The following is a 23,819-nucleotide window of genomic DNA, read 5'->3' as shown; positions in this document are numbered from 1 at the left end:
GTGCGTGATAGTGACAGCACAGGGCTAGGTGTTAGACAGATCTCTGATAGCCAGGCAGATGAGGGGATCCACAGTGAGGCAATATTGATGAAACCTTTGCCTGCTTCCTTACCCTCCTGACCAGAGACAAAGGCCTGGCAGCCTGAGACAAAGGCCCCCTGGACTTTTTCCTCCCTCCAACACAACCACAGGTTTATCCTCACAAGTTCAAGGCTAGGACCAGGACACATTTACCTGATGTTTTGGGCCTATCAGTTTCCCCTTGTGCAAACCGGCCAATCCTATATAAGGAAGAAAGAACTCAGAACATCTTCAGACCCAGCCCCTCTCCCTGGGAAATGCTGGGCTCTGCTCTGCGGCAGATCTTCCTGTTGGCTCTGAGTTTCCTCCCCCTATAGATGGCGTTCCTCGATGGTTGGTTGCTTCTGTCTGCTGCGTCTGAGATTTCCCCTGCTGCCGCTACCTTTTGTGCTCAGATTTTTTCTTGCCTTTTAATTCTTTAACTGGCAGAGAAAACCAACCTGATCCAGACCCCTAGGCAGTAGAAAGGAACGGAGATAGGACACTGGGTGATGGGTCTGTTTGATTTCCTACTTTCCCCCCCCCCTACTTTCTCATTTTATATTTAGACCTGGTCTTCAGAAACTCAAAAACTAAGATTTTGATGTTGTTGTTATTGTGCTTGCTCTTCCTTGTAAAAAATTATGCCTTTTCTTTATGTCGAATAAATCTAGATAACGATGAAATGTTTGCCTGCTTCCTTATCCTCCTGACCAGAGACAAAGGCCTGGCAGCCGGAGACAAAGACCTGCTGGGCCTTTTCTCTGATGTCAAGAAAGTTAGTACAGTGTGGACAAAAAGACAGTGGGGATGGAGAGGCGGTGGAAGACAAATCGTATCAGTTACTATATACAAATAATTTAACGTCCACGTTCTGTTACGGCTCAATGTCAAATGTTTCTCACAGATTCATGCTTTTGGGTCTCCAGCTGACAGTAACTGTTTTTGAGGGAGGATGGGAGAGACTATGGAACTCCATGGATTGGGGCCTAGGGTAAGATGTATGGTGCAGAGTAGGTCTTGAAGTTTGTAATTAGCTCCTACTTCAGGAGGAGTTGCTGTTTCCTGTCAGCTACAGATCTGAACAAGTTCCCTTCACCATGGCGCCCCACCTAGATGGGCAGTATCTCCTGGAACACTGGTCTACATAAGCCTTCCTTCTTGCAAGTTGCCACCTCAGGAGGAAATGATACAGGTACCAGTGATGTTTCCCCATGCTCTCTCACTCTTTGTATCTGGGGAACAGAGAGGGTACACATATGGGAATCCACTGTTCAATACATACACTGGAATGAATACACACACACACACACACACACACACACAACCTCTGGCAATATAATACATTCACTAATATAAACCAACAAATATGTGTTACCGACAGACTAACCTTGAAGGGAGTGGATGCTTCTGTGCCCATCACTGGGATGTGGATGGTACTGGCAGGGCCAGGCAGTTCCTCAAGCTGTGTGAGGGTAACAAGGCCCAAAAAGCAGAGTGTTTCATGCTATTCCTAGAGATTCCAACTCTAATGGCTTTTTTCCTCTAGAGAGCAAATTCTGTCTCAGCCACAAGAGGGCCCCTGTCCCCTGAACTGCTCACACAGGCTGGGAATTCAGAATTAAAATGAGGAGCAGACTCAGGCAGAGTAACAGTAATTTGTCTTTTGTATGGGGTGGTGGTGGTGGTGAATGGAATGTTTGGCTCTAATCCAACATTTCTTCCAACTGGAGATGCTTGTGGATAGCTTTTCAAAAATATTGGTTTGACAGAATTTGACAAAAATTGCTAGCTAGTCTATGCAGATCAATACATTCACAAAACTACAAGCTCCCTGCCCCCACCCAGTTCACATTCTTACATCCCAAGACAGACTCAGCGGCTTGTCATACTGGCTGACGTGTGCCGTGTGCCACTGTGACCAGGAGGAGTCTGTTTGCCATAGCTTCTTCATTTCAGGGAACAAGGGGCAGGGACTGCTCAGAAACCATGGCCCCGGGGCCTCTACCACTTTGTTTGTGACAAGAGCAGCCACCATGCATAGAATTGCCTTCCCATAACCATGGGCTACGGAGCAAGCACCTGCCAGAGGTGACCTCACTGTGGCTGCAAAGCTACCTCCAGTAATCACTATAATGACGACTGTCTGACGAGTCACAGATAACTTATCTCTCCCACCAGCCCAAATGCCACTCACAGGGTGGGCATACACTCTGGGTTTCCTGGTCTTATGAATGAACAGTCTTTTGTGTCCAATGCTTTTGAATGCATACCTTCAGTCCCAAGTTGTTACCTCGGTCTGCAGAGTCATGGGACATGGAGTTAGCCAGAGCTAAATCAGGAGCAGGGTGGCCCTAACTCGGATGGACTTGCGGGTTTGGGGTTGTGTGGGAAAAGGTGGGCAGGATAGGAGGCTGTCTCGAGATACTCCTTCTCCGCTGTAGCTAGGGACAGCAACATTGCTCCAGCTGCTGGTACCTGCGCCTGTATTATCTCCAGAGGAGGGGGTGCATCGAGGCCAGGACAAAACTGCTCCAGCTAGGGCACTCCCTCCCTTGAGCGCAGATGGGTTTATACAGGCCTTCCTACACTTGTCTAGGCTGGGTTAACTCCTTCCCCCACAGGGTGTGAGAAGAACCAGCTTCCCCATTAACTCAGGCCTGTGTTTTATCAGCTTCCAACAGGCAGGATCCCGGTTCTGGGAGCATCTGTGACCTGTTGTGCAGTAATAGCTTGGTTTTCCTCGTGTTCAGCATCCTTCACAAGTACTTAGTGTGAAACCATAAGGGAAGGAAGTGTGAGCAGAAGAAAGACAGCACTATTACACAACCCCCGAAGAGACCACTGTGATAGAATTAAAAGCTGCCGCCCTAGGACATTCTAACAGACAACACTGTGAGGTTGCCAAGGTAACCCACCAGGATCCAGTTCCAGCATCTCTGGGGTTGAGGCTGGGTGGATGAGGTCAGTTAGAGGTAAGGCCCAGCTGCCCAGGGTCTGTCCCCTAACTAGCCGGCCCACAGCAGTCCAGGCTACTTTCTATACAACATAAGTGAACCCACGGCTTGGCTTGGCCACACATACAATAGTTCATTACATGTTTATCAAGTGTCATGTACCAGAGAGGAAGCATCGGGGTGCATAGAAAGACAGGTTAAGAGTCCCAGAGGGGGGAAAAACAAAACTAAAACATGAAGGAAACAGACAGGGAAAATTCATTAAGGACATTTGAATACACAGTGTTGGCACTAAGGACAGTATTGAGTGGCAGAAAATGGGAAAATGTCAGAAGACCTTATTAACCTCAAGGACCTGGTATTTACAAAACAAACAAACAAAAAACCCCAAACCCTAAAACATACCCTAAAATAAAACTACATACACAGAATTTATAAGTGGGAAGAATTCACTTAAAAATAATCTGTCTCCTCCCTCTGTGTGTCTCTCTCCCTGTCCCTCTCCCTCTCCCCCTCCCTGTCCCTCTTCACTTCGATGCCCTGTGATTTCTTGTTGACCACTGGCTGGCACCACTAGGTGCTGTTTTCTCTCTGTAGAGACTATCAGAGGTTCTGGACAATGGTGTAAGAGTCCTGATTTCCAGTTCTCAGATAGGATCTTTAGCATTAAGGCCCCCCCCCGACTTCATAAATAAATGTTCAACACTGGGGGTGTCCTGGACCCTTGTTATTTTCTCCCAGTGGGGCAGGCTGGGGATGTGAACTAGGGATAGGGAAGTGTGGGAAACGTGGGCAGGGACGCCAGGATAGGGTGGGTGGAGAAGCAGAGGGGTAAAAGAAGACATTTTAGGGTCAGAATGGTGGTGGGGAATAGGAGAGGGCTACAGGCAAGAAGATCCTGGAGTAGCTCTCACAAGAGGAGTCCCTGCAAACAGGCAGTGGTGCCTCCCCCCTAGAGCCAGAAGGACCTCATTAAAACACAGGGCCTAGATCAGCCAGCCCTCTGCAGTGTGTGGCTCCAGTGCCTAAGGACCCTTCTTTGCCCAACCAGAACAGGATAATCAATTAAATCTCAGCCCCTTATGGTAATGATGATAATAACGATAATAGCAGAATTACAGAATGCTTCCAAGCATTTTACATTTAATAAGGCACAAGGAAGTGCTGGTTGGACAATGAAGAGGCCCAAGACTCCCAGGTCACAGGGGAGTAAGGACAGAAGGCAGGAATCCATCCTGACCATTTGTCTCTAGGGTTTCTGCTCTCAAGCCCTACATGGTAATTGTTTTCTTTACTGGCCTGGAGGAGACACTATTTCACACTTTCACTATGGTAAAGCAGCCCTGTCCTAGGGAACTGCTTTATGGATGCTCCTTGGGGAATCCGTTTTGCTAGGTTAAGATGACCCAATCGCATCAGGATCTCAAATCTTTAGACGCCTGGAAAAGGTCAAGAAAGAGGCTGAGGCCAGTGGCACTATTTCTCTCCCCAAGCACTACTTGTGGAGAGATAAACCTGGTAGTGGACGCTGCTTGGGGACATTCCCACCTGTGGAATGGGTCCAGAATGGACCTCTTTCCAGCTCTCCTCCGGGTCCTAGCCATCAATCAGCATGTTGATGGCGGTCGCCTTCCCAGTATCTCGGCTGGCACCTTGCTTCTCTCCTAAGCGGGTCCCAGAGCCCAGGCCTGGGAAAGAGAGGTGGGGTTTAGGGGGGAGGGGAGGGAGGACCGGGTTGCGCGGCGCAGGCGGCGCACGGGGCCGACGGGTCTCTTGTGCGGGGCTGCCAAGGGCCGTTCGGCTTCCCCCCAAGAAGATGCAGCGCAGCATATTTTGCACATGAGTTCAGAGGAAGAGGAAGTGTAGCAGGCGGACGCGCGGCGGCGGCGGCAGCGGCGGCGGCGGCGCGGGGTGGGGTGGGGGCGGCGGGGCTGGAGTCGGAGCGCGCAGGGCGCAGCGAGCGGGAGCGCGGCGGCCACTGGCTCCGGGGACGTACCTGCGCGGCCAGCGCCCGAGGGACCCACGACACGCGAGCAGCCGCGCCCCGCGCTCTGCCCCCGCCCCCGGGGCCGCGTCGTCCGTGCGCCGCCCTGCTCTGCATGGCACAAACTTTCATCCCGGGACGCAGCACGCTGTCTCCGGGAGCCCGCGCCACGGTCGCCGCCGCTGGTCCCCTAAGGTAGGTAGGCGTGCGGCGGGCGGGCGAGGTGGCACGCAGAGGCCTGGGTCGCTGGCTCCGCCGGCCCGGATCCTAGTGAGCAGGCGACAGCTCCTCGTGGCACCTCGGGGCTCCGGAGCTGCTAGGCGAGCCCCCTGGTGCAGGTCGCATAGGGATGGGGGCAGATCTATGGGACGCCAGATTCTGCGGCAACTTTTTTTTTCCCCTGGATGAAGAGGGGAAAAGGCAAAACAAACAAGCGAGAGCACGTTGGGGTGAGAGGGTCAGGTCGCCTGCTGGGGGTCCTGGACTTCGCAGGCGGGGGTCTGTTAGAAGGTCGCAGAGGGAAGCTCGGAGGCTACAGGTGGGTTGGGACCCGCGGCTGTAGTGGGTACCGGGCCCCGAGAAGATGGGAGTTGGAACCGCCCACGTGCACCCGGAGACTTAGGCTCGACCTAGGGTAGAGGTGTGCGACTCTTGAGGGCAGGCGGGCGGGGACTCGGTGGAAATACTAGAGCCAAGTCCCAGGCACCAGAAACGGGGCTTTTCTCTTCTGAAAAAGGGATTTTTTTTTTTTTTTTCTGTGTCCTAACACACTTTCCTAGGTGCGGGGCACGCCAGGATGGGCATGGGGTGTGGGCGAGGAGGAGGGGGTGTATTTAAGGAAGCCTGACTGTCAGGCAAGTGCTCCAGGTCCGCTCCGCTCCGACACCGCTATCTTTGGAGGCCAGAATCACAGAGAGGGCAGGGTTAGCCCCGCGCGTGCTCTCTAATGCCTGTTGGCTGCTGGCTCGCAACTGCCCCCTGTGGGCGGTGGGTGGTGTCAGTGAGTTTGTTTAGGGGCTTACAGACAAACAAAAACTACTTTATTTTTTTTTTAAGAGTCTGGCACAGATCTTTATATATGAGTGGTTACCTCGCCACCCAGCAACAGACCCTCTTGTTCGTACAGCTGTTTCAGAAGGGTGGGGGTGGGTAAGGTCAGAACAGGTGTCTCCCAACTGCTACTATGGAGTGTCATCTCAGGATAAGCCTTTTCCAGGAAGGAAGCCCGGGGGTGTAATATGAGTGGCCTACAAGTCCATGGGTAGGGCCACTGAACCCAACATATCCGTAGCTGCCCAGATTCCTAATTTGTACTTTCTGACCAGCTGGATTCTGAGGAAGTTCAGGTGACACCAGATGTCACCAGCCACCCACCCTTAGGGGTTAAGCAACAAACTGTGTGGTGCTGTGCTCTGACCTCAGTTAATCAGTGTAACCCTAGAGTGAGCTTGCAAACTGGTCTGCCTTCTGTAGGGATTTCATGAGGCCTGAGCAATTCCAGCCTTGAGCTGGGAGCCCCCCTGTGCCTCCATTTGTGGGGTAGGACACTGGGTCATTTTGTCTTTTTTGCCCCCTGACATCGTGGACAAGGGGCAAATGAAGTGGATTGTGTGGTCAGCTAATCTATTTGGTGCAGGAATTGAAATAAAATAAATTGGGGACCCAAGTCAGGGAATTTTTTTTTCTCTCCCTCGGGAACAGGATTTTTGGCTTGATTTCAGTGATTGCTTTGTCTGTAGGGAATCAGGCTGAGTGGTGGGAGTTCCTGTCAAGCTCCCAGAGTTCCTCCAGGCTCCACTTACATTGGAGCTGTGTGGTTCCATGGCTTGGTGGCCCTGGCTGCCTTACCAAACGTTAACTTGGTAGGCTAAGAAAAGGGTAGTCTGATTTTTCTATACCACTTTCTGGTTTTGTTGCTGCTGCTGTTGAGACAAGGTTTCCCTGTGTAGCTCTGGCTGGTCTAGATCTACCACTGCGTAGACCAGGTTAACCTCAAACTTCCTTTGCTCTTCCATTATATGTACCACCACACCCAGCCCCCTTTAAGAACAGATATAGTAAAGTTGTGACCATACAAATACTTAGCTGGGCACAGTGACATACTCCTGTAATCTCAGAATCCAGAAGGTGGAGGAGGCTGGAGAAAATTGAGTTAGAGGCTAGCCTGGGCTACAAAAACAAAGACCCATCATACCTAGATTTTCTAACATTTCTCTGGATTAACTTTAATGTACACCTAGGCACCATCCATCTGTCCAGTGTGCTGCTTTATGCATTTTAAAGTAAGTTACAGCCTTAGTGCAGGGTTACTTTGTAAACGTTTTAATTCACATGTTCGATGTGCGTTCAGTAACACATACATAACAGTGAAATAATCTGCACATTGATGCATGCACTGTGCAACCCAGTCCTCACCAAGACAGCTAATACACCATTAACCTGGGTTTCTTCATGGCCCCTACCTTCCCAGTGGCAACTACTCCGTCTTACCATAGGTTTGTGTAGTCTGTTATTTAAACATCATATACATGGACTTCTGAAGTTCTGTCTAAAGTTCAGTAATTCCGTTTTGTTAAGTTTCTTGTATACGAGTTATGTTCATGAGACGTGTGTATGCCACAGTTTGCTTGCATACCCCCTTGTTCCTGGGTACATGGGTTAGATCCAGTTGTTGTTGTTGTTAGTTGTTGGTTCTTGTGAAGAACACTGCTATGAACGTTTGTGCATTTGTACACAGATTCCTGGGGACATCGTTCCCATTCTCCTGGATAAATACCCATGTCACAGAAGAGGTGTGTATGCTGTACAGAGGAAATTCTAGGCCTCTTTCTAGTGTGGTAATTCCATTTTACGTTCCTAGAAGAGTTCAGACGTGCGGAGATTAAATCACAGTCCAGCTTTCCTGTCTCTAAATTGGGATGATTAGTTACATTACTGTTCTCCTGGGGCTAGAGGATAGTGTTCTCCTGGGACCAGCTGGGACGCTCCTGGACGTGTTTTCATAGGTAGAGGGGATGATAAAAAGCAGTCCTTGAAGGTTATTATGTGTTTATTTTTTATTGGTGTGAGTGTGTGTGTGAGTGTGTGTGTGAGTGTGTGTGTACTCGTGTGTGTACCACAGATGTGTGCGTTTGCAGGAGGTTAGAGGGTAAGTTTGGGAGTCTCGTCTTTTGCCTTGTTTGAGGCAACAGGCTCTTGTTCACAGCCGCATAGATCAGCTGGCCTGTGAGCTTCTGAGAGTCCCCTGCCTTTAGCTCCTGTCTTACCCTAAAAGCACCAAGATTAGAGATGTGCTGTGTCCAGCTTACGTGGGTCTTGGGGATTTGAACTCGGGTCCCCACACTTGCCTAGTAACCACTACTCACTGAGCCTCCTCCTCAGCTCTTAAGGAGATTTAGACTTAAACAATTGCAGATGATAAGATGAATGCTGTATCTTTAGAGATCTGACATAGAAGGGGTGTCCATAGGGGAATAGACCTGAGATCGTGAACTATCTTGGCTGAGTGCTTTCTATAAACAGAAAAAAACCAAAGCAAAACGAACCAACCAACCAACCAACCAACCAACCAACCAAACAAACAAACAAAAAACCCAACCCCCAAGCTCCACAGAATCTCACTGAACTTCTGTCTAGAAATTCCTGGGGGGATTCTGGGCCATTGGGTGTGCTGATGTGGAATACCCGTGTGCCTGGTGGAAATACCCTTTGGATTTCACCGTTGTGGACAGCTGCCTGCATTTTCTTTGGGAGGCAGGGCAGAGTTGGGGTGGGTAAGTGTAGAGCAGTTTCGCTGAGAATGTGACTTGCCCTTTTTGTGAGAAATATAGTCTAGTAACACCCATCTATTGTTGGGAAAAGGCACTTACCCTCGTAGAGGCACTTTCCACTGTAGCCCTTCTCTGGAAACTGGAGCGGGGCCTGACCTAGGGTGATCCAGGAGACAGGAAGTGTGAAACTTAGGGCAAAATGTTTCCATGGCCCTCACAGTGTCTTAGTACTGACCACGTTTCTCAGGGGACAGATGACCCATGTCCAGTCTTGAGATACTGGAGAGGTCTGGGGCCCTGCCATGCATAAATAAATGTGTGGCACAGGTCACAAAGAAGGGACAGAGTGGACATCCACGAGAGGACTGAGCTGCCTGTCTTGACAGTGGGCAATGAGAGATCAAGGTCCTGTGATGTCACAACATCATGATGTCACAACAAGGTCCTATGATGTCTCAGCTGTCAGCAGGTGGGTCCCCTAGGGTGGGGGATGGGTGTGAAGTGTTTGGACCTAGAACTACTTTATTATCATAGAACCATTCTATTTGATAACAGATTTCTGTCATCATTATTAACAAAATGTTAGGTGTTAGGCTGGTCGCTAGGCGCTGCTCTGCACTTTATGCCTGCCGTCTTAAGTCCCCTTCAAGACAGGTGACAAGAAGATACTGTCACTTTTCAGCCTGGAGGAAAGTGAAGCCTGGCAAGCCCTGGGTTTACTTTCCAGTGTCTCTGAAACATTTAGGGAAGAGACTGGTGCTTGGGTTTAGCAAATGCAGAATCATCTGGAAACACGGTTCACATTACAAGAAGACACAGTGTAATAGAAATGTCACTGGTGCAGTCAGAACGAAATGACAGGAAATGGCACACCAGAGCCACTTCCTTCAGTGTTTTATGTACCTTTGTCTTACAGCCCTAGAGTTTCGCACAGTTGGGATTTGTAGAGAAGTACTGACTTTGACGCTTGGTGTGGAGACACATCTTGGCATTTAGGAGTTGTAGGCAGGAAGATACAGAGTTCAGGGCTAGCCTGAGCTAAAAAGGAGCCCCTGACTCGAAAACCAAATCAAGGGGACAGCAAGATGGCTCAGCAGGTAAAGGTGCTTGTCTCGAAAGCCTGATGACGTGAGTTCAGTCCCCAGAGCCCAGGGTGGAAGGAGAAAACTGACTCCTGAAAATTGTCTTTTGACCTTCATGAGTATACCTTGGGACATGTGCACATGTGGGTATCACAGGCACACAGACACAGACACACACACATTTTTGTGGCTGGGTATTTGTTTTTCTGAGACAGAGTTTCTTGGTGTAGCTCTAGCTGTCCTGGAACTGGCTCTATAGACCACGCTGATCTTGAACTTGGAGCTCTGCCTCCTGAGCGCTGGAGTTAAAGGTGTGTGGCTCCACATCTGACTGAAAACCTTTCGTTTTTAAGAAATGAATTAAGGGTCAATTTGGATTGTGATTTTATTGAGTGAGTGGAATACAGTAGCCACTAGCCACATGTGGCTGTCACATGTGTATCTAAATGAGTCAAAGTCCAGTAAAAGCCAACTGCACTTCTTTAGGAGAGCTAGCCACGGTTCAAGTATCTAGAGCCACGTGTGGCACTGGAGCTATATCTGCCACTCTGTGAGCTCCATGAGACAGTCATTCTGTGAGCTCTATGGTACAGTTGCTCTGAACTCTATGGGACAATGACTCTGTGAGCTCTATGGGACAGCCATTCTGAGTTCTATGGGACAGTCGCTGTGAGCTCCATGAGACAGTCGCTCTGTGAGCTCTATAGGACAGTTGCTCTGAACTCTATGGGACAGTGACTCTGTGAGTTAGTTCTATGGGGCAGTCACTCTGTGAACTCTATGGGACAGTCGCTCTGTGAGATCTATTGGGACAGCTGCTCTGTGCTGTGCAGATTTCCTTGCCCTTCAGATAAGAACTGGTGTTAGAGAGATGGTGGCAATGACTTGGGCTCATTCCTTGACAGAGATGCATTTAGCAGATATTTCCTTCATGTTTACCCTTCCGAGGATTTGGGGAGGGGATTGTTATGTGCGCTAAGTCTTCTGTTCACATCCATTTTGACATAGATTCCAGTTTCTCTTGTCTCCTGGGCCCCCGAAGGAGTTTTTCATTATTATCATTGCATATTTTATCAAGACATATTTTCTTGACGGATCAGTACAGCAGGCGGTTCAGAGTCCCCGCTTGAGTCCTGTTAATTCCTTATTCTCCAAATAAGAATCTGGTCCAGCTTTTAAATATGCATTTGTGTGAATTACTCCCTACCTGGGCTGAATTCAGAGAGGGAAATAGCTCTCAGTGGGCCAGAACCAAAGAGCTAGGAAATCAGGTCACATTCTTTAGGGATGGCCACCTGCCAGGGCTGAGGCAGAGACATCATCTGGGAGACTTTAATGTTTGTTTGGGGGTTCCCTTGGGTCTGAGCTGCCTCGGGAGAACAGGGGTGACAAAAAGGGCAAGGAACTCTTGTTGTCCTCGTTATTCAGTGGCTCTTGGCTCTTCTGTGAGATGAAAGGACAGGGAAAGCCTAGATGTTCACGGCCAGATTCAGACAAACTGTGCTTGTCACTGTGTGTGAAGCTGACCAGCCTATCTGCTTCCTAATCCCGGATCAAAGATTGCCACACTTTTCAGTCAGGAGCTGACAACTTTCTCTGGCTTCTCCACACGAAAGGCCCAATTTTGTTGTCCTGTGTCTCCTCAGAGTCAGCACAGGGGCCTTTGTAGGGGGTGATCAGCTTCGGCTGTGTTGTTGTGTGTGCATGTTGTGTGTAAGCACTCTGCTTCCCACCTCACCTTGTGCTGAGGAGTCCTTTACCCTTTGTAGACTAGCTTTCATAGTGTGTGGATTCGAGGGTATGTTGTGATAGCTGTTATCCATGACGCTGGTTATAAAGAGATTTGCCTAGCCTCAGAATGGATAATGGAATGTGTCAACTGCATGGATTTTCACATTTCAGAAATACGAAGTATTCATTTAAATCCTTTCTCAATTTAGAAAAGGTCTGTGCTGCTGGGCAGTGGTGGCAAACACCTTTAATCCCAGCACTCAGGAGGCAGAGGACCTATGAGTTCCAGGACAGCCAGGGATACCCAGAGAACGAGGGTTCGTGTTCTCTCTTTCTCTCTCTCTCTCTCTCTCTCTCTCTTTCTCTCTCTCTCTCTCTCTCTCTGTATGTGTGTGTGTGTCTTCTGATGCTTTGTAAGTGTATTTTCAGTGTAATAGAACCCACACCAGGTTACACGCATCCTTATAATGAATAACAAACAATAATAATAGTGTACTGAATGGTTAACACTTGTTTATCTACTTAATGGTATTAGGGATGGTAATGGGGCTTTGTGCACGAGAGGCACGTGCTCTACCACTGAGCCATGTCCACAGTGCCCACTGGGTAATGTTTACAGTCTCATTCTGCATGCCTGAGGTATTTTAACCTGAGTTCAGCACGGCTCTCTTTTATATAGTTGTCTCTATATAAGTAGGTGTTCCATTTGCCTCTAGTCACAGATTCCAGGGCTTCCTTGAAGTCACATCTCAGAAGTAGGGTCATCAGGATTTGGCATTGGCACATGTACTTATGTACTCAAACCCTAGGCTAGACTGTTAAGAAAGTAAACTTGGGCTGTAGAGATGGCTCAGTGGTTAGAGGTGCCTGTTAATAAAACAGATGACCTGAGTTTGATCCCTAGCAACCACATAGTGGAAAGAGAGAACTGATTCCTGCAATTATCCTTTGACCTCCACATGCATACTGTGGCACATGCCACCCCCCAATGAATAAAACATAACAACAACAACAGTAATAGTAGTAGTTGTTGTAGTTGAGTCACTAGTAAGGTGAACTTGAGAGCCACAGGACCATATTTCAATGGCTCCATTCTGTCTTTTAGTACCTCTATAGTTTTCTTACTGTGGCTGAGCTGCTACTAACTGCTCTGCTGGGGTTGACCTTGGATGGATGAAAGCTTGCCAACTGCCTTTGAGGAAGCCACTGTCGCAGAGAAATGGATACTACCAAAGCTCCACACTGGTGCACCTGCTGGGGTTTTTTGGACATTCCCCAGCAACGGTTAACTCACTTCTGGCTGCCACACACTCCGGCCTCTTGGGACTGGCTGCTCCAGACTTCTGCTTCATACTACTAGCCACCCACAGGTTCCCTTTAGAATAGACCCAGAACTTGGCTTTTGCTTTGCTTCGTCTGACATCATAGTCAAGTGACTTATATTTCCCAGCCTCAGCCCCCTAGGGGCGGGGGAACCTTCAGCGTAGACCATGCTCACTGTATAGTCTGACTTCACATACTGTGCCCAGCCTCCTACAGGCAATGTCTGTCCCAAACCCCAACTTGCTTATGATTTTACCGCCATCCCTGGGCCACCACCCCTTATCTTAGAGACCTCTCTGCCACCTCATTTGTGGTGTGGAATGTTACTGCTGAGGGATGCCCTCCTGGCAGTGCCACCCCTTCCCCTGTGATTGCTGTCCTCTGTGTTCTTTTTCTACTTGACATATTTGAGGATTGGATTTCATCCGTTTTCTTTATGTACCTGTTGTCTATTTCTCTGTTCTTTAAGGTATGGTCTGTGGAGGAAGTGTTGTCTGAACATTTCCTGGGGATATACAAGCAGCTACTCACTCCAGATAGGACACCAATGACAGACCAAAGTACCATTCCACCCAAGGCTAGCTTTGTGAACTAATTATTCTATCTGCTTACCTACAGAACAAAGAAAAAGGATTACCTATAAGGGGGTGTGTGACCCTTAAAGATTCATGCGACTGGAGAGAATAACCCTAGCATGGATGACGACTTCTCCATAGCTGCAGAGATAGAGACTCTGTTTCAGTTAAGTGACATGGAGGTATAGTCTGTTACCTCCAAGACCATACACAATTGGGGCAGAATTACATACAGTTGGGACAGAAGTATAGGAGGGGGTGGCTGGAATCTCAGGGGAGGGTCTAATGACCCTGCCACCCCATACTTCTGATAGTCATCACCAAGTCCTGTCCTGAGAGTCACTTGCAAACAGTCACAGCCACTCTGTAGAAGGTAGCCCTGGCTGCTGGCGCAGAGGACAGTGCCCTATAACATTTGTCCCCTTTTGTTTTATTTTGCCACAGCCCACATACCTTGTCTACAGTGATGCTCAGGATACTGGTTGGGGAAGAGGCAGTCCCACCAGTCCCACCGGCCTCACAGTAAGGTTGGCCGTTTATTTTGTGTCCTTTTGGCTGGATGGTGGTGCCTAGTTCCTGTTCCAACACAAGTCTAGATCTGGCTGCAGGTGCTTTTCAGTGTGGTTGATGCTGAAATCAGCAGACTCTGAGAACAGCAGATCGCTCTTCATAGTGTGTGTGGGCTTCATCCATCAGTTGAAGAATTTAAGGGAAAATACTAGGGACTCCAAGCAGGAAGGAATTCTGCCTTGGGGCAGCCTTGCCTGTAAGACAGCAGTATCAGTATGCCTGGGGGCTCAGGCCTGTAATCCCAGCAATTTAGGAGGCTAAGGCAGGACATGTTCAGAACTAGCCTAGGCTGCACAAGAGTTCAGGGTCAACTTGGGTCTTGTGGAAGGGCTGTCCTCTGAGTATAAGAGCTACTACAATCTTAATCTGAGCAGTTCGGTTATCTATAAGACACTCTCAAGACTGGGCCTGCTGACATCTTTTTATTAGGAAATGTCCTCATTAAACCTTTAGTGGAAATTCAAACCACCTCCTCCTGCCCTTCCTTCCCCATTTTTTAACTGCATGTAATTCTGCCTTGACTGCATGTGGTCTCTGGGTGTGCTTAAAAAAAAAAAACCTACAGTGTGTGAGGTTAAGTGGTCAGGGACTCCGCCCCTGTAGCCCTGGGGAAGCCATCATTAATGCTAGAGGGATTCTTCAGAGTGGCAGCTGTTTGGAGGTCACCTGTGCTCCCCTAAGTAGGCCCAGCAAACACATTGCTTCGCCAAGCTGGATGTGGGTGAGTTACTACAACAGAGGTTCATGTTGCTCTAGGAAAAGTCCATAAAAAAACACCAGATAGCTCAGTGGGACCCTACCCCAAAGTAAAAATGTAGAAAGAAGGGCTGGGGGATGTATTGTGAGAGCCCTGTGTTGTAATGCAGGACCACAACAGTAGGTCTGTGGGGCCTTTGAGCTTATGCTCGGACGTTTCGACTTGTAAGCCAGTGAGTCAATCTTTCAGATGAATTAATCTACCTCCTCCTCCAGATCTCACGTCCTCCCGATTTTCCTTCTGAGAATGCTGGGCATATTTGAAGGTTCCAGTGGAAGGGAAAGAAGGAGGAGTTCCAAGTGGTGCCTCAGTGGACAAAGGATCCTGAGTGGGGGGGTCTCTGGGTGTGTGTACCAGCAAGCAATGGCTTGGCCTTACCGAACCTGAGGTCATGGTCTACAACGAGAGACTGGTCTGGAGAAGCGGAAGGCAGCCAGGCCTCTAGGCTGGGTATGGTCCCTCTCTGAGTTGCCTCTGTGGTACTGGAGCTCCAGTCTCCAGAGGGTGAGAAGGCTGATTCCTGGAAGGTTTTAAGTGCCCGTGGAATGGCCAGTGGGCTTGGCTAGTGGGTCGGGGAGTTGAAGCATCTTCTAGCTTTGGCCGCCAGACCAGATATGTTTGAGCAAGGTAGAAGACAGGCGTTCCCTGTGGAGTTAAGCTTGTCTGCTCCCAGGGCAATGGAGCCATTGCAGATGTAGAGAAAGAGCAGGCCCTCTAGGCAAGCTACCTATTTCTCTTTGGAATGCATTCTACAGCCGTAGGACAGCTCCAGGTCACAGAATGACTTCCGGAATCGGAGACAACTGTCTGGGGGAGTTGTATTGAGAGGGGAGATTTAACCAAGCAGATTCATTTATGTCATGAAGAGGCATGGTTGCTAAAAGAGAGATGGTGGCATGAATGTTTATTTTTTGATAATGTGCAACAATACTATATTTTGGAATCCTGGATTTTATGCAACAGCAACAGTGAGGTTATTCCCTGGGTGGGAGGACAAAGGATATTTTGTAATTTTTAAGGGGACCCAGCAATATCTAAGAGATACCCTTCCTGGATTGAGGCAGGGCACTTGACATCACATAACATTGGACTTTGGGGTGGTTGCTAAGGAAATTGCTGTGGAACAGAAAATTAAGATGGTGGTCTCCAGTGCGACTTTGACTGGAGATTGGGAAGCTGGGTGGCTGCTCGTTTCTAGGAAGGAAGCTGTAAATAAGTGACATCACTTGGGAAGGGACAGATTTCTTTTCTTCATTCATGTATGTCTTACTTTGAGTGACTGAAAGATATCATGAACATGTGATTCTCAGCAGCAGAGGCCCGCAGTGGCCCTACCTCTGTCATCGTCGTGTCACCAGAAATTAGCATTTGTTAAAGTTAGCTTTACAAGTTGTCTTGGATTGGTGGCAACTTGGCAAGTGAGAATGCTGTTTCGCAAACCAGTTTGTATTTGGAAATGTAACAGGGTTGATTGTTCCATTGTTTAAGTCTGGGCATGAGCAGGAAAAGCGAACCTGACTGGCTTGTAGAAGCCGCAGCTGAAGGCCATCCCATTTGAATGGGTACCAGTGTCTTCCGGGCATCTTGGAAAACACATTTGAAACCAATCAGACATGCTTGTAAAGTAACAATTCCGACACTGAAAATAACAAGGGTCATTCAACCCTATCTCCACTCTGTGTCATCTGGATGTGGGGACGCGTTTTGATTTCTCCAGCATCCTGTGTTCTGCACCATGCCTGTCTCCTCCTTTCACGAGTGACGTCTGAAAAAAGAGCAGAGCCTGCTCTCTCTAGTTCTGTGTGTGCCAAAGCTGGCATGAAAGGTGTGTGGAGTCAGTGGGAGATTAGACAGAGTTGGAACCTGAATTCCTTCCCTCAGGAGCCCGTAGCTCCTAGGCAAAGCTGACCCATTGGCTACTACAGTAACCCTGATGCAGCCTTGGTCACAGAAGAGTTGACTGTAGAATGTCGTCCTTTGAGGTCACTGGTGAAGCCCAACATCCCCCTGCAGTAAGGGGCACAGACTCTCATTTCTCCATAGAAAACGTGTAGCTCCTGTAGGGAGGCAGATAACTTTGGGCTGTTTCCCCTTTCACCACAGGAGTGGGGAGAGAGTCAGTGTCTCTGTCTCTCTGTCTGTCTGTGTGTCCCCCCCCCCCCTTCTCTTAGAAGGTCTCATGGGAAGTCTTCTTGGCCCCTCTGCTACGGAGATCTATACACATGGTCACAGGGATGCCTTCTGAGACATGGAAAAGAAAGACCTCTGAATGACTGTCTATCAGAGGGAATGCAGTCGTCCACTCACGGACAGAGCAAGGAGCTCTGTGGTGACTTCCTGGAGTAATGGCAGGGATCTCGAAGGGCAAAGCTTGGGGACTCCCTTAGTCATAAAGCACCGAAGCAATCGATTTTTATCTGTGTAGCACTGGATCCCCAGTAATTGCTTTGTATTCCAGGCTGAACTCATAGCAGCCCCCCTGCCTCAGCCTCCCAAGTGCAGGGGTTCCACAGGCTGTGTCCTTTTTGGCAACAAGCCATAGCAGGAGAATAAGATAGCAGTGCTCCCTGGTGGTGAGGCTGCTCTCCCTGGGGTTGCTCTCTCTACTATAGCCCTGTTGCATTGTGAGAGCTGCCTCCTTGCTTGTGTAAGGCTTCAGCCAGCAACACAGCCTTCACCCACAGCCTGTCCCAGGGTTGTCAGCCCTAGACAGATGAAAACTCACTTTACGGCAAGCCTCTCATTAACGTTTTATAATCAACCCACCCTGGAAACGTGGCAGCTTTCACAGTGTGACCTGTGACTTCTGATTTCAGGCCATGGCTCGCAGGTTAGCACCAGCCACCGTGCCTGCTGTAAATGCTGCCTGTGGTTTCAATCAGGAAAGCTTGGATGTGGCTCTGGCATTGCTTGGGCTCCTGGTTCATGGCGTGTGGATTCTAAGAGCTGGAGGGAGATGAAACCGAGGCTCCCAGTGTCTTAACTGGAGCTGGGAGCTGGCACTCAATGCTCTGGGCCAAACGGTCACAGAACTGGGACTCTGAGAGGCAACAGACACACCACGGTCAATTTAAGGAGTGTCATTGGATTTGGGGGTCTGGCTTCCTGGAGATCTTGCCCTGCGGTAGGTGAGTTTGGGGTGACCCTCCCTGCCCAGTCCCACTGGTGTGTGCAGTCACGAGAGCTGTGCAAGTATGGAGTCTTTTACTAACATTTGCGCCCCTCCCCAGACTCTCTCTCCCTGTGTCCCTCTGCTGTGCTCGAAAGTTGTTGTGTCACTTGAGGGTTCTGTCGTGAACATCTTTTGGTGCCTGGTTAATTTACAAAGGTGGCTAAGCCACACTAGACCCTCCATCTCCTCCTCGATAATGAGGTTTTCTGACCTGCTGGGATAGCAGGAACAAGAGTGAGTAAAAGCTGCCCTGGTCCTGTTGTGACAGAGGTAGGAGTTGGTGTGAATACAGGAAGGCAACAGAAAGAATAGAGTCATGCCTGTGGGCAGTAAGGGCCCTGGATACAGAGATAGTTGTTCCTCAAAAGCAGGCGCGCACACCAAGAAGTGAGCCACCGAAGTTCAAGACTCCAAACACCAGTGTGCTGCTGGCTGGGGCTCTGTCCTCTCTGTGTTTAAAGAGGTAAGTGATTTAGCCAGAGTCACCTGACACTAATGTCCTTTGGGGTATATCTGGGCAGAGAGTTAGCAGCATTGGATTGGAACCTTAAAATCCAAGTTGCGATTTGGATGTTTTTCTGATGCTTCTTGGTACCTGCTTGTCCTGTCTTCTTAAGTAGAAAAATTATAGAGGAAATGAAGCCATACTAAAATGATAGTGGCTACCAGGAATCTCATTCACCATCTGTCCTATGAAGATACATTTGTAGTTTTCTGGATAGTTCTAGAGTTGGGGAAGTAGCTAAGTCAGCAAAGTGTTCGTTGTACAAGTCTGAGGACCTGCATTTGCATGCCCAGAGCTCACATGGAAACTTGGCTGCGGCCAAGCTGAGGGACAAGGAGAGACAGGCAGGTCCCTGCTGCTCAGTGGCCCATCATTCTAACCAGTCATGGAGCTCCAGGTTCAGTGAGGGATCTTGTCTCAAAAAAATAATGTGGAGGGTGATAGAGGGCACCTGTTAGCTGATGGTGGCCTCTGGCCTCTGCATGCACATGCGCAGTGACACTAACATGTGTGTACCTGGCATGCCCACGTTTGCTCAGACACACACACACACACACAGACATGGGCACACACAGATACACACACATGGACAGGCAAACACATACATACATACATAAAGACATACATGCACATACAGACACACACACACACATAGATACACACATGATCATATAGACACAGACACACACACCTGGCACACACATGCACACAGACACAGATGACACACACACATACTCATACACATAGACACAGACACACACACATAGACACACATGCACACACACCGACATATACACAAACATAGATGCACACACATGCACATACAGACACATATACAGACACATAGACACACACACACACAGATACACACATGATCATATAGACACAGACACATACACCTGGCACACATATGCACACATAGACATATATGACACACACACACATGCACATATGGACACAGACATATACACACACAGACACCTAGACACACACACACACACACACATGCACATATAGACACAGATACACACTCACCTGGCACACACATGCATACATAGACACACATGACACACACATACACACACATACTCACATACACATAGTCATACATGCACACACACACAGAGACACATACACACACACAACAGCTCTGGTAAACCAGTTCAGAGCTTGGTAGAGAGCACGTGATGATGACATAGGTGAAGCTCTATTTCACAGCCTGCTGTCAGGTCACTTTTCTTTGTTTGCATTCTGTGGTCTCCTCGGCCTGTGCCCGTAAGTCGGGCTGCGCAGAAGCACACACCGTGTCTGGGGTAGAGCGCCTTCCTCTTCTACTCTCTGCTGTGCACACTGTGAACCTGGTGCCTGATGACCGCACCTGCTCTAACATTGCTTTTCCTTTTTACTCAGGAGGACTTGGTGTCACCAGGTAGGCAGTGCTGTGCCTTGCTTAATGTTGTAGGACACATATATTGTGTGCATTAAAAAACATTTTATGTAGTTTTGAACTTTTTAGTGCGAGTTAAGCAGGGGAAGCTACACAGTTAAATAAACAGGTTGCTGACTGGACATACCCAGAAGCCCCTTTTGCTCCCTGGGATGGCTGGTTCTAGTTTGTGGCACTAGAGTGTGGCTTTTCTTTGGAGGGACTCTAATATGTGGTGGTGGTTGTGGTGGTGGTGTGCGTGTATGTAATTGTTTGTCCGTCGTCCCCCCCCCCCCATGCCCTTGCTTCTTTTGGTTCAGTCACTGTGGTGGTTTGAGTAAGAATGGCTTCCATAGGCGCTCGTGTTATGTTTGAATGCTTAGTCATCAGGATGTGGTGCTTCTTGGGAAGGATTAAGAGGTGTGGCCTTGTTGGAGGAGTGTGTCACTGGGGTGGACTCTGAAGTTTCAGAAGTCCAAGCCAGGCCCACTGTTGCTGTCTTGTTCTGCTGCCTATGGACCCAGATGTAGAGCTCTCAGCTACTTCTGCGCCATGTCTGCCTGTGTGCTGCCACACTTCCCAGCATGGCCGTAGTGGACTAAACCAGCAGGCCTCCAATTAAACGCTTCTTTTTGAAGAGTTGCTGTGGTCCTGGTGTCTTTACAGCAATAGAACACTGACCGAGACAGCACCGTGCTGTCACGTGAACTCTTAGTCTCTGAATCTCAATGCGTGAGTATACTCCCACATACAAGGCCAGCTGCGAGGTCATCAGATGGTTCTGAGAAGTGGGAACATGGGCGTTCTTGTGCTTTGTGATGCCCACACATACACAGTTTTGATGGCACAGCTCTAGAGAGGATTCACTAGACCCAAGACGGGTAGCCGTGCAGCCTTCCCACACGCTGCCATTTTGCCATTTCCCCAGACCATCTCACTCTGAGTGCAAGGGGGAGAATTCCATTCGCTCTGGGTTGTACTTTTTTTTTTTTTTTTAACATTTTGAAGATGTAAAAGCGCTCACTGGTGACAAGACTTGGCTGCATTTATTAATGTAAGACTAGGAACATTTCATGCAAAGTCTAGTTGTTCTCTGTTATAAAATAACTAAAGAATGAAATCGAGGCTGGAGAGATGGCCCAGCAGTTAAGAGCACTTGCTTTTTTTTTTTTTTTTTTTTTTTTTTTTTTTTTTGCTTTTTTTTGCTTTTTTTCAAGACAGGGTTTCTCTGTGTAGCCCTGGCTGTCCTGGAACTCACTCTGTAGACCAGGCTGGCCTCAAACTCAGAAATCCACCTGCCTCTGCCTCCCAAGTGCTGGGATTAAAGGCGTACGCCACCACTGCCTGGCTAAGAGCAACTTGCTACTCTTGCAGAGGACCCAGGTTTGTTTGGTTCTCAGCACCTACATGGCAGTTTACAACTGCTTGTAATCCTAATTTCAGAGACTCCCACCCACCCTCTGGCCTCCACAGGCAAACAAAAAAAAGTTCCGTCCAGTCTTGAACAGCTCTGTACGCTCACCAGCACTTGGTACTGACTCAAGGTCTCTTTTGCTTGGAGATAGAAACAGTTCAGATTTCAGAGTCTTGAATTTGGGGATATGTGCATACACCTTCCCAGCTGAGCGCTTCCTGTGAAATTCCAAAGTCCTAAATGCTCTGAAATCCAGCATTTCCCCACATCATCTCTCAAAGGGTTTCAGGCTTTGACTATTCTGAGTCCCTAACCCATACAAGTAAGTGGCTGTTCGGGTGTCGTCTTTCTCCTGGTGACCCTCTTGCCATTTCCCTGACGAGCAGTGCACTAGAGCTTCCCGCCTGATCCTTGGTCATCTGTGTATCCACACTGTATCGTGCTTGCTGGGGCTGTGTCAAGATGGCTGCTGGGTATTTTCTCCTTTTCCTCACTGATCTGAGAGAGTATGGGTGGATACAGTCTGCAGAGCACAGTGGTGTGAGAAAGGAGTCTCATTAGCTGGGGAGAGGAGAGCGGCATTTCCTCCAGATCTGCTTCGGTGAGCGTGGCGGCAGCATAAGCTTTGTTCAGTGAGAGTTGGAGCTGGTGACCAGCACTGTGTACAAGCTCTCCACAGGTAGCTTATCCGGCCTCCGGATCTCTTCACACTCTGGATGCGCTGAGGAACAGACAGATTTAATCTTAATCTGTGCTTCTCATGACCCCGGTTGTGTTAACATCTTTCTCTCCTGTTTAAGAAACCTTCCAGCCGGGCGGTGGTGGCGCACGCCTTTAATCCCAGCACTTGGGAGGCAGAGACAGGCGGATTTCTGAGTTCGAGGCCAGCCTGATCTAAAGAGCGAGTTCCAGGACAGCCAGGGCTACACAGAGAAACCCTGTCTCGAAAAACCAAAAAAAGAAAGAAAGAAAGAAAGAAAGAAACCTTCCCGCCACACTCTCTGCCTGTACCTATAGGTCAGTCATGACCAGTTGGAATAGCACCCACTTGGCTTCTCTTTTTCCCTACAGATGCAGCAGTGTGATGCCCAGTTATGAAGGTGACTCACAGGGGTTAAGTAGGGGTTTAGGTCTAGCCTCCTCCCCTCTCCACTCCAAGCCACAGCTGGGGTAGGACTCCATTCCTCAGAGGACAACAACCCTCTTTACAGCTCACAAAGGCATTCTGGGCGAGTGGTGGCTTTGGCTTCTGACCTATTAGACCAAGGATGACAGGCATCACAGCCTGCCCTTCCTTTTCTCCCTCATCCTTTACTCTTGCAAGGTCCCCCAACACGCCCACATCTGTGTAGCAGAGCTCACTTCAGCTCCTCCAAGCTCCTGCCAGCCTTGGGCTATGATCACAGACTCCTTCCTTTCCCACCGGCCTCAACTCCTGAAGATGAGCAGGAATGAAGGACATTTCTGGACTCTTTGTACTCCTTTTCCGGCGCTCCTAGTACCTGCCGTGCCACGGTGTACTGTCCCAGCACTGCGAGTCTCAGGTTCATTGCTTTCTGCTCCCCCCGCCCCCCCTGCATATGGCAGCAGCTCGCTTTGCATGGCCCCTTCAGCAGCCGGTGCACACATCAGCTGTTGTGTCTGAAGAATGACGGAGTAGTTTCCAAGTTATCAGTTCACACAGACTGCACATACATCATATGTGCTCCGGTTCTTGGACACTAATGTCTCCTTATGAAGGCATAAGTCAGCCTTCCGGTTCCTATCCATTCTCTCTGCCTTTTTTAATTACTGCAGAGCAGAGGCAGGTTGAGGCTGTACCTACCTAGCCCCTTCCTGCTCCCTCCCATGCCGCTTAGGAAGCTGGGAACCCTGTGAATGGATCGGTGGAGGAAATCCTTATCTTTAGAAGGAAGCAGTCCCTGCATTTTTGTGTGTGCACATGCTTATGTGTGTGTGTGTAGGTGTGTGTGTGCGTGCAGGTGTGTGTGTGTCTGCAGGGGTGTGTGTGCTGTATTCTGAGACAGTTTGTATTTTAGGGAAACATATACACAGGAAACCTTCACTGGTGTCAATCAAAGCCTGAGAGAACCTGCTCTCTGTTTATTGTTTTTCCATTTCTCCGTCTCCTTGCAAGCCGAGGCCACTGATCTTCCAACACAGTGGGTGCTGCTTGAGGTCTCGCTGGCCCTATTAGGCTCCATTGCTTTCATTTTAATCAGAAATGACTGGAAGTGTGTGTGTGTGTGTGTGTGTGTGTGTGTGTGTGTGTGTGTGTGTGTGTGTTTAGTCATTCCCTGCCATTTGGCCTGGATAAAAGGGAAGAGAAGGGGGCTATTAGACAAGGCCCATAAAAATATCTACTTTTGAGATGTTTGAATATCAGTTCCTGTCTAAATAATTATTGTTGAGGGGAGAAAGGATGCCAGAGTTTAGAGACTATAACAACAACTTATTATTCTCCCTTAGCAACCATGTGGAAGGTGACATGTG

The 23,819-nt window shown here is 48.8% G+C and overlaps 1 protein-coding gene across 2 annotated transcripts in view; it reads left to right on the top strand.

Moving 5' to 3' along the window:
- The first annotated feature begins 4,909 nt into the window (after positions 1–4,909).
- The window catches only part of Rftn1 (raftlin, lipid raft linker 1), a 200,759-nt gene continuing 181,849 nt past the window's right edge, over positions 4,910–23,819 (top strand). Inside the window, exon 1 of one of the 2 annotated variants that reach the window (XM_034521771.2) lies at positions 4,910–5,196. The gene's annotated coding sequence lies outside the window, so the exon portion shown is untranslated. The remainder of the gene's footprint in view (positions 5,197–23,819) is intronic. The other variant, XM_034521773.2, reaches the window with a different exon arrangement.

This window comes from Arvicanthis niloticus, chromosome 17 (assembly GCF_011762505.2).
Source record: "Arvicanthis niloticus isolate mArvNil1 chromosome 17, mArvNil1.pat.X, whole genome shotgun sequence".
Classification (NCBI taxonomy): domain Eukaryota; kingdom Metazoa; phylum Chordata; class Mammalia; order Rodentia; family Muridae; genus Arvicanthis; species Arvicanthis niloticus.
The sequence above is the reverse complement of the archived record's forward strand: the minus strand, read 5'-3'. Positions and strand labels throughout refer to the sequence as shown.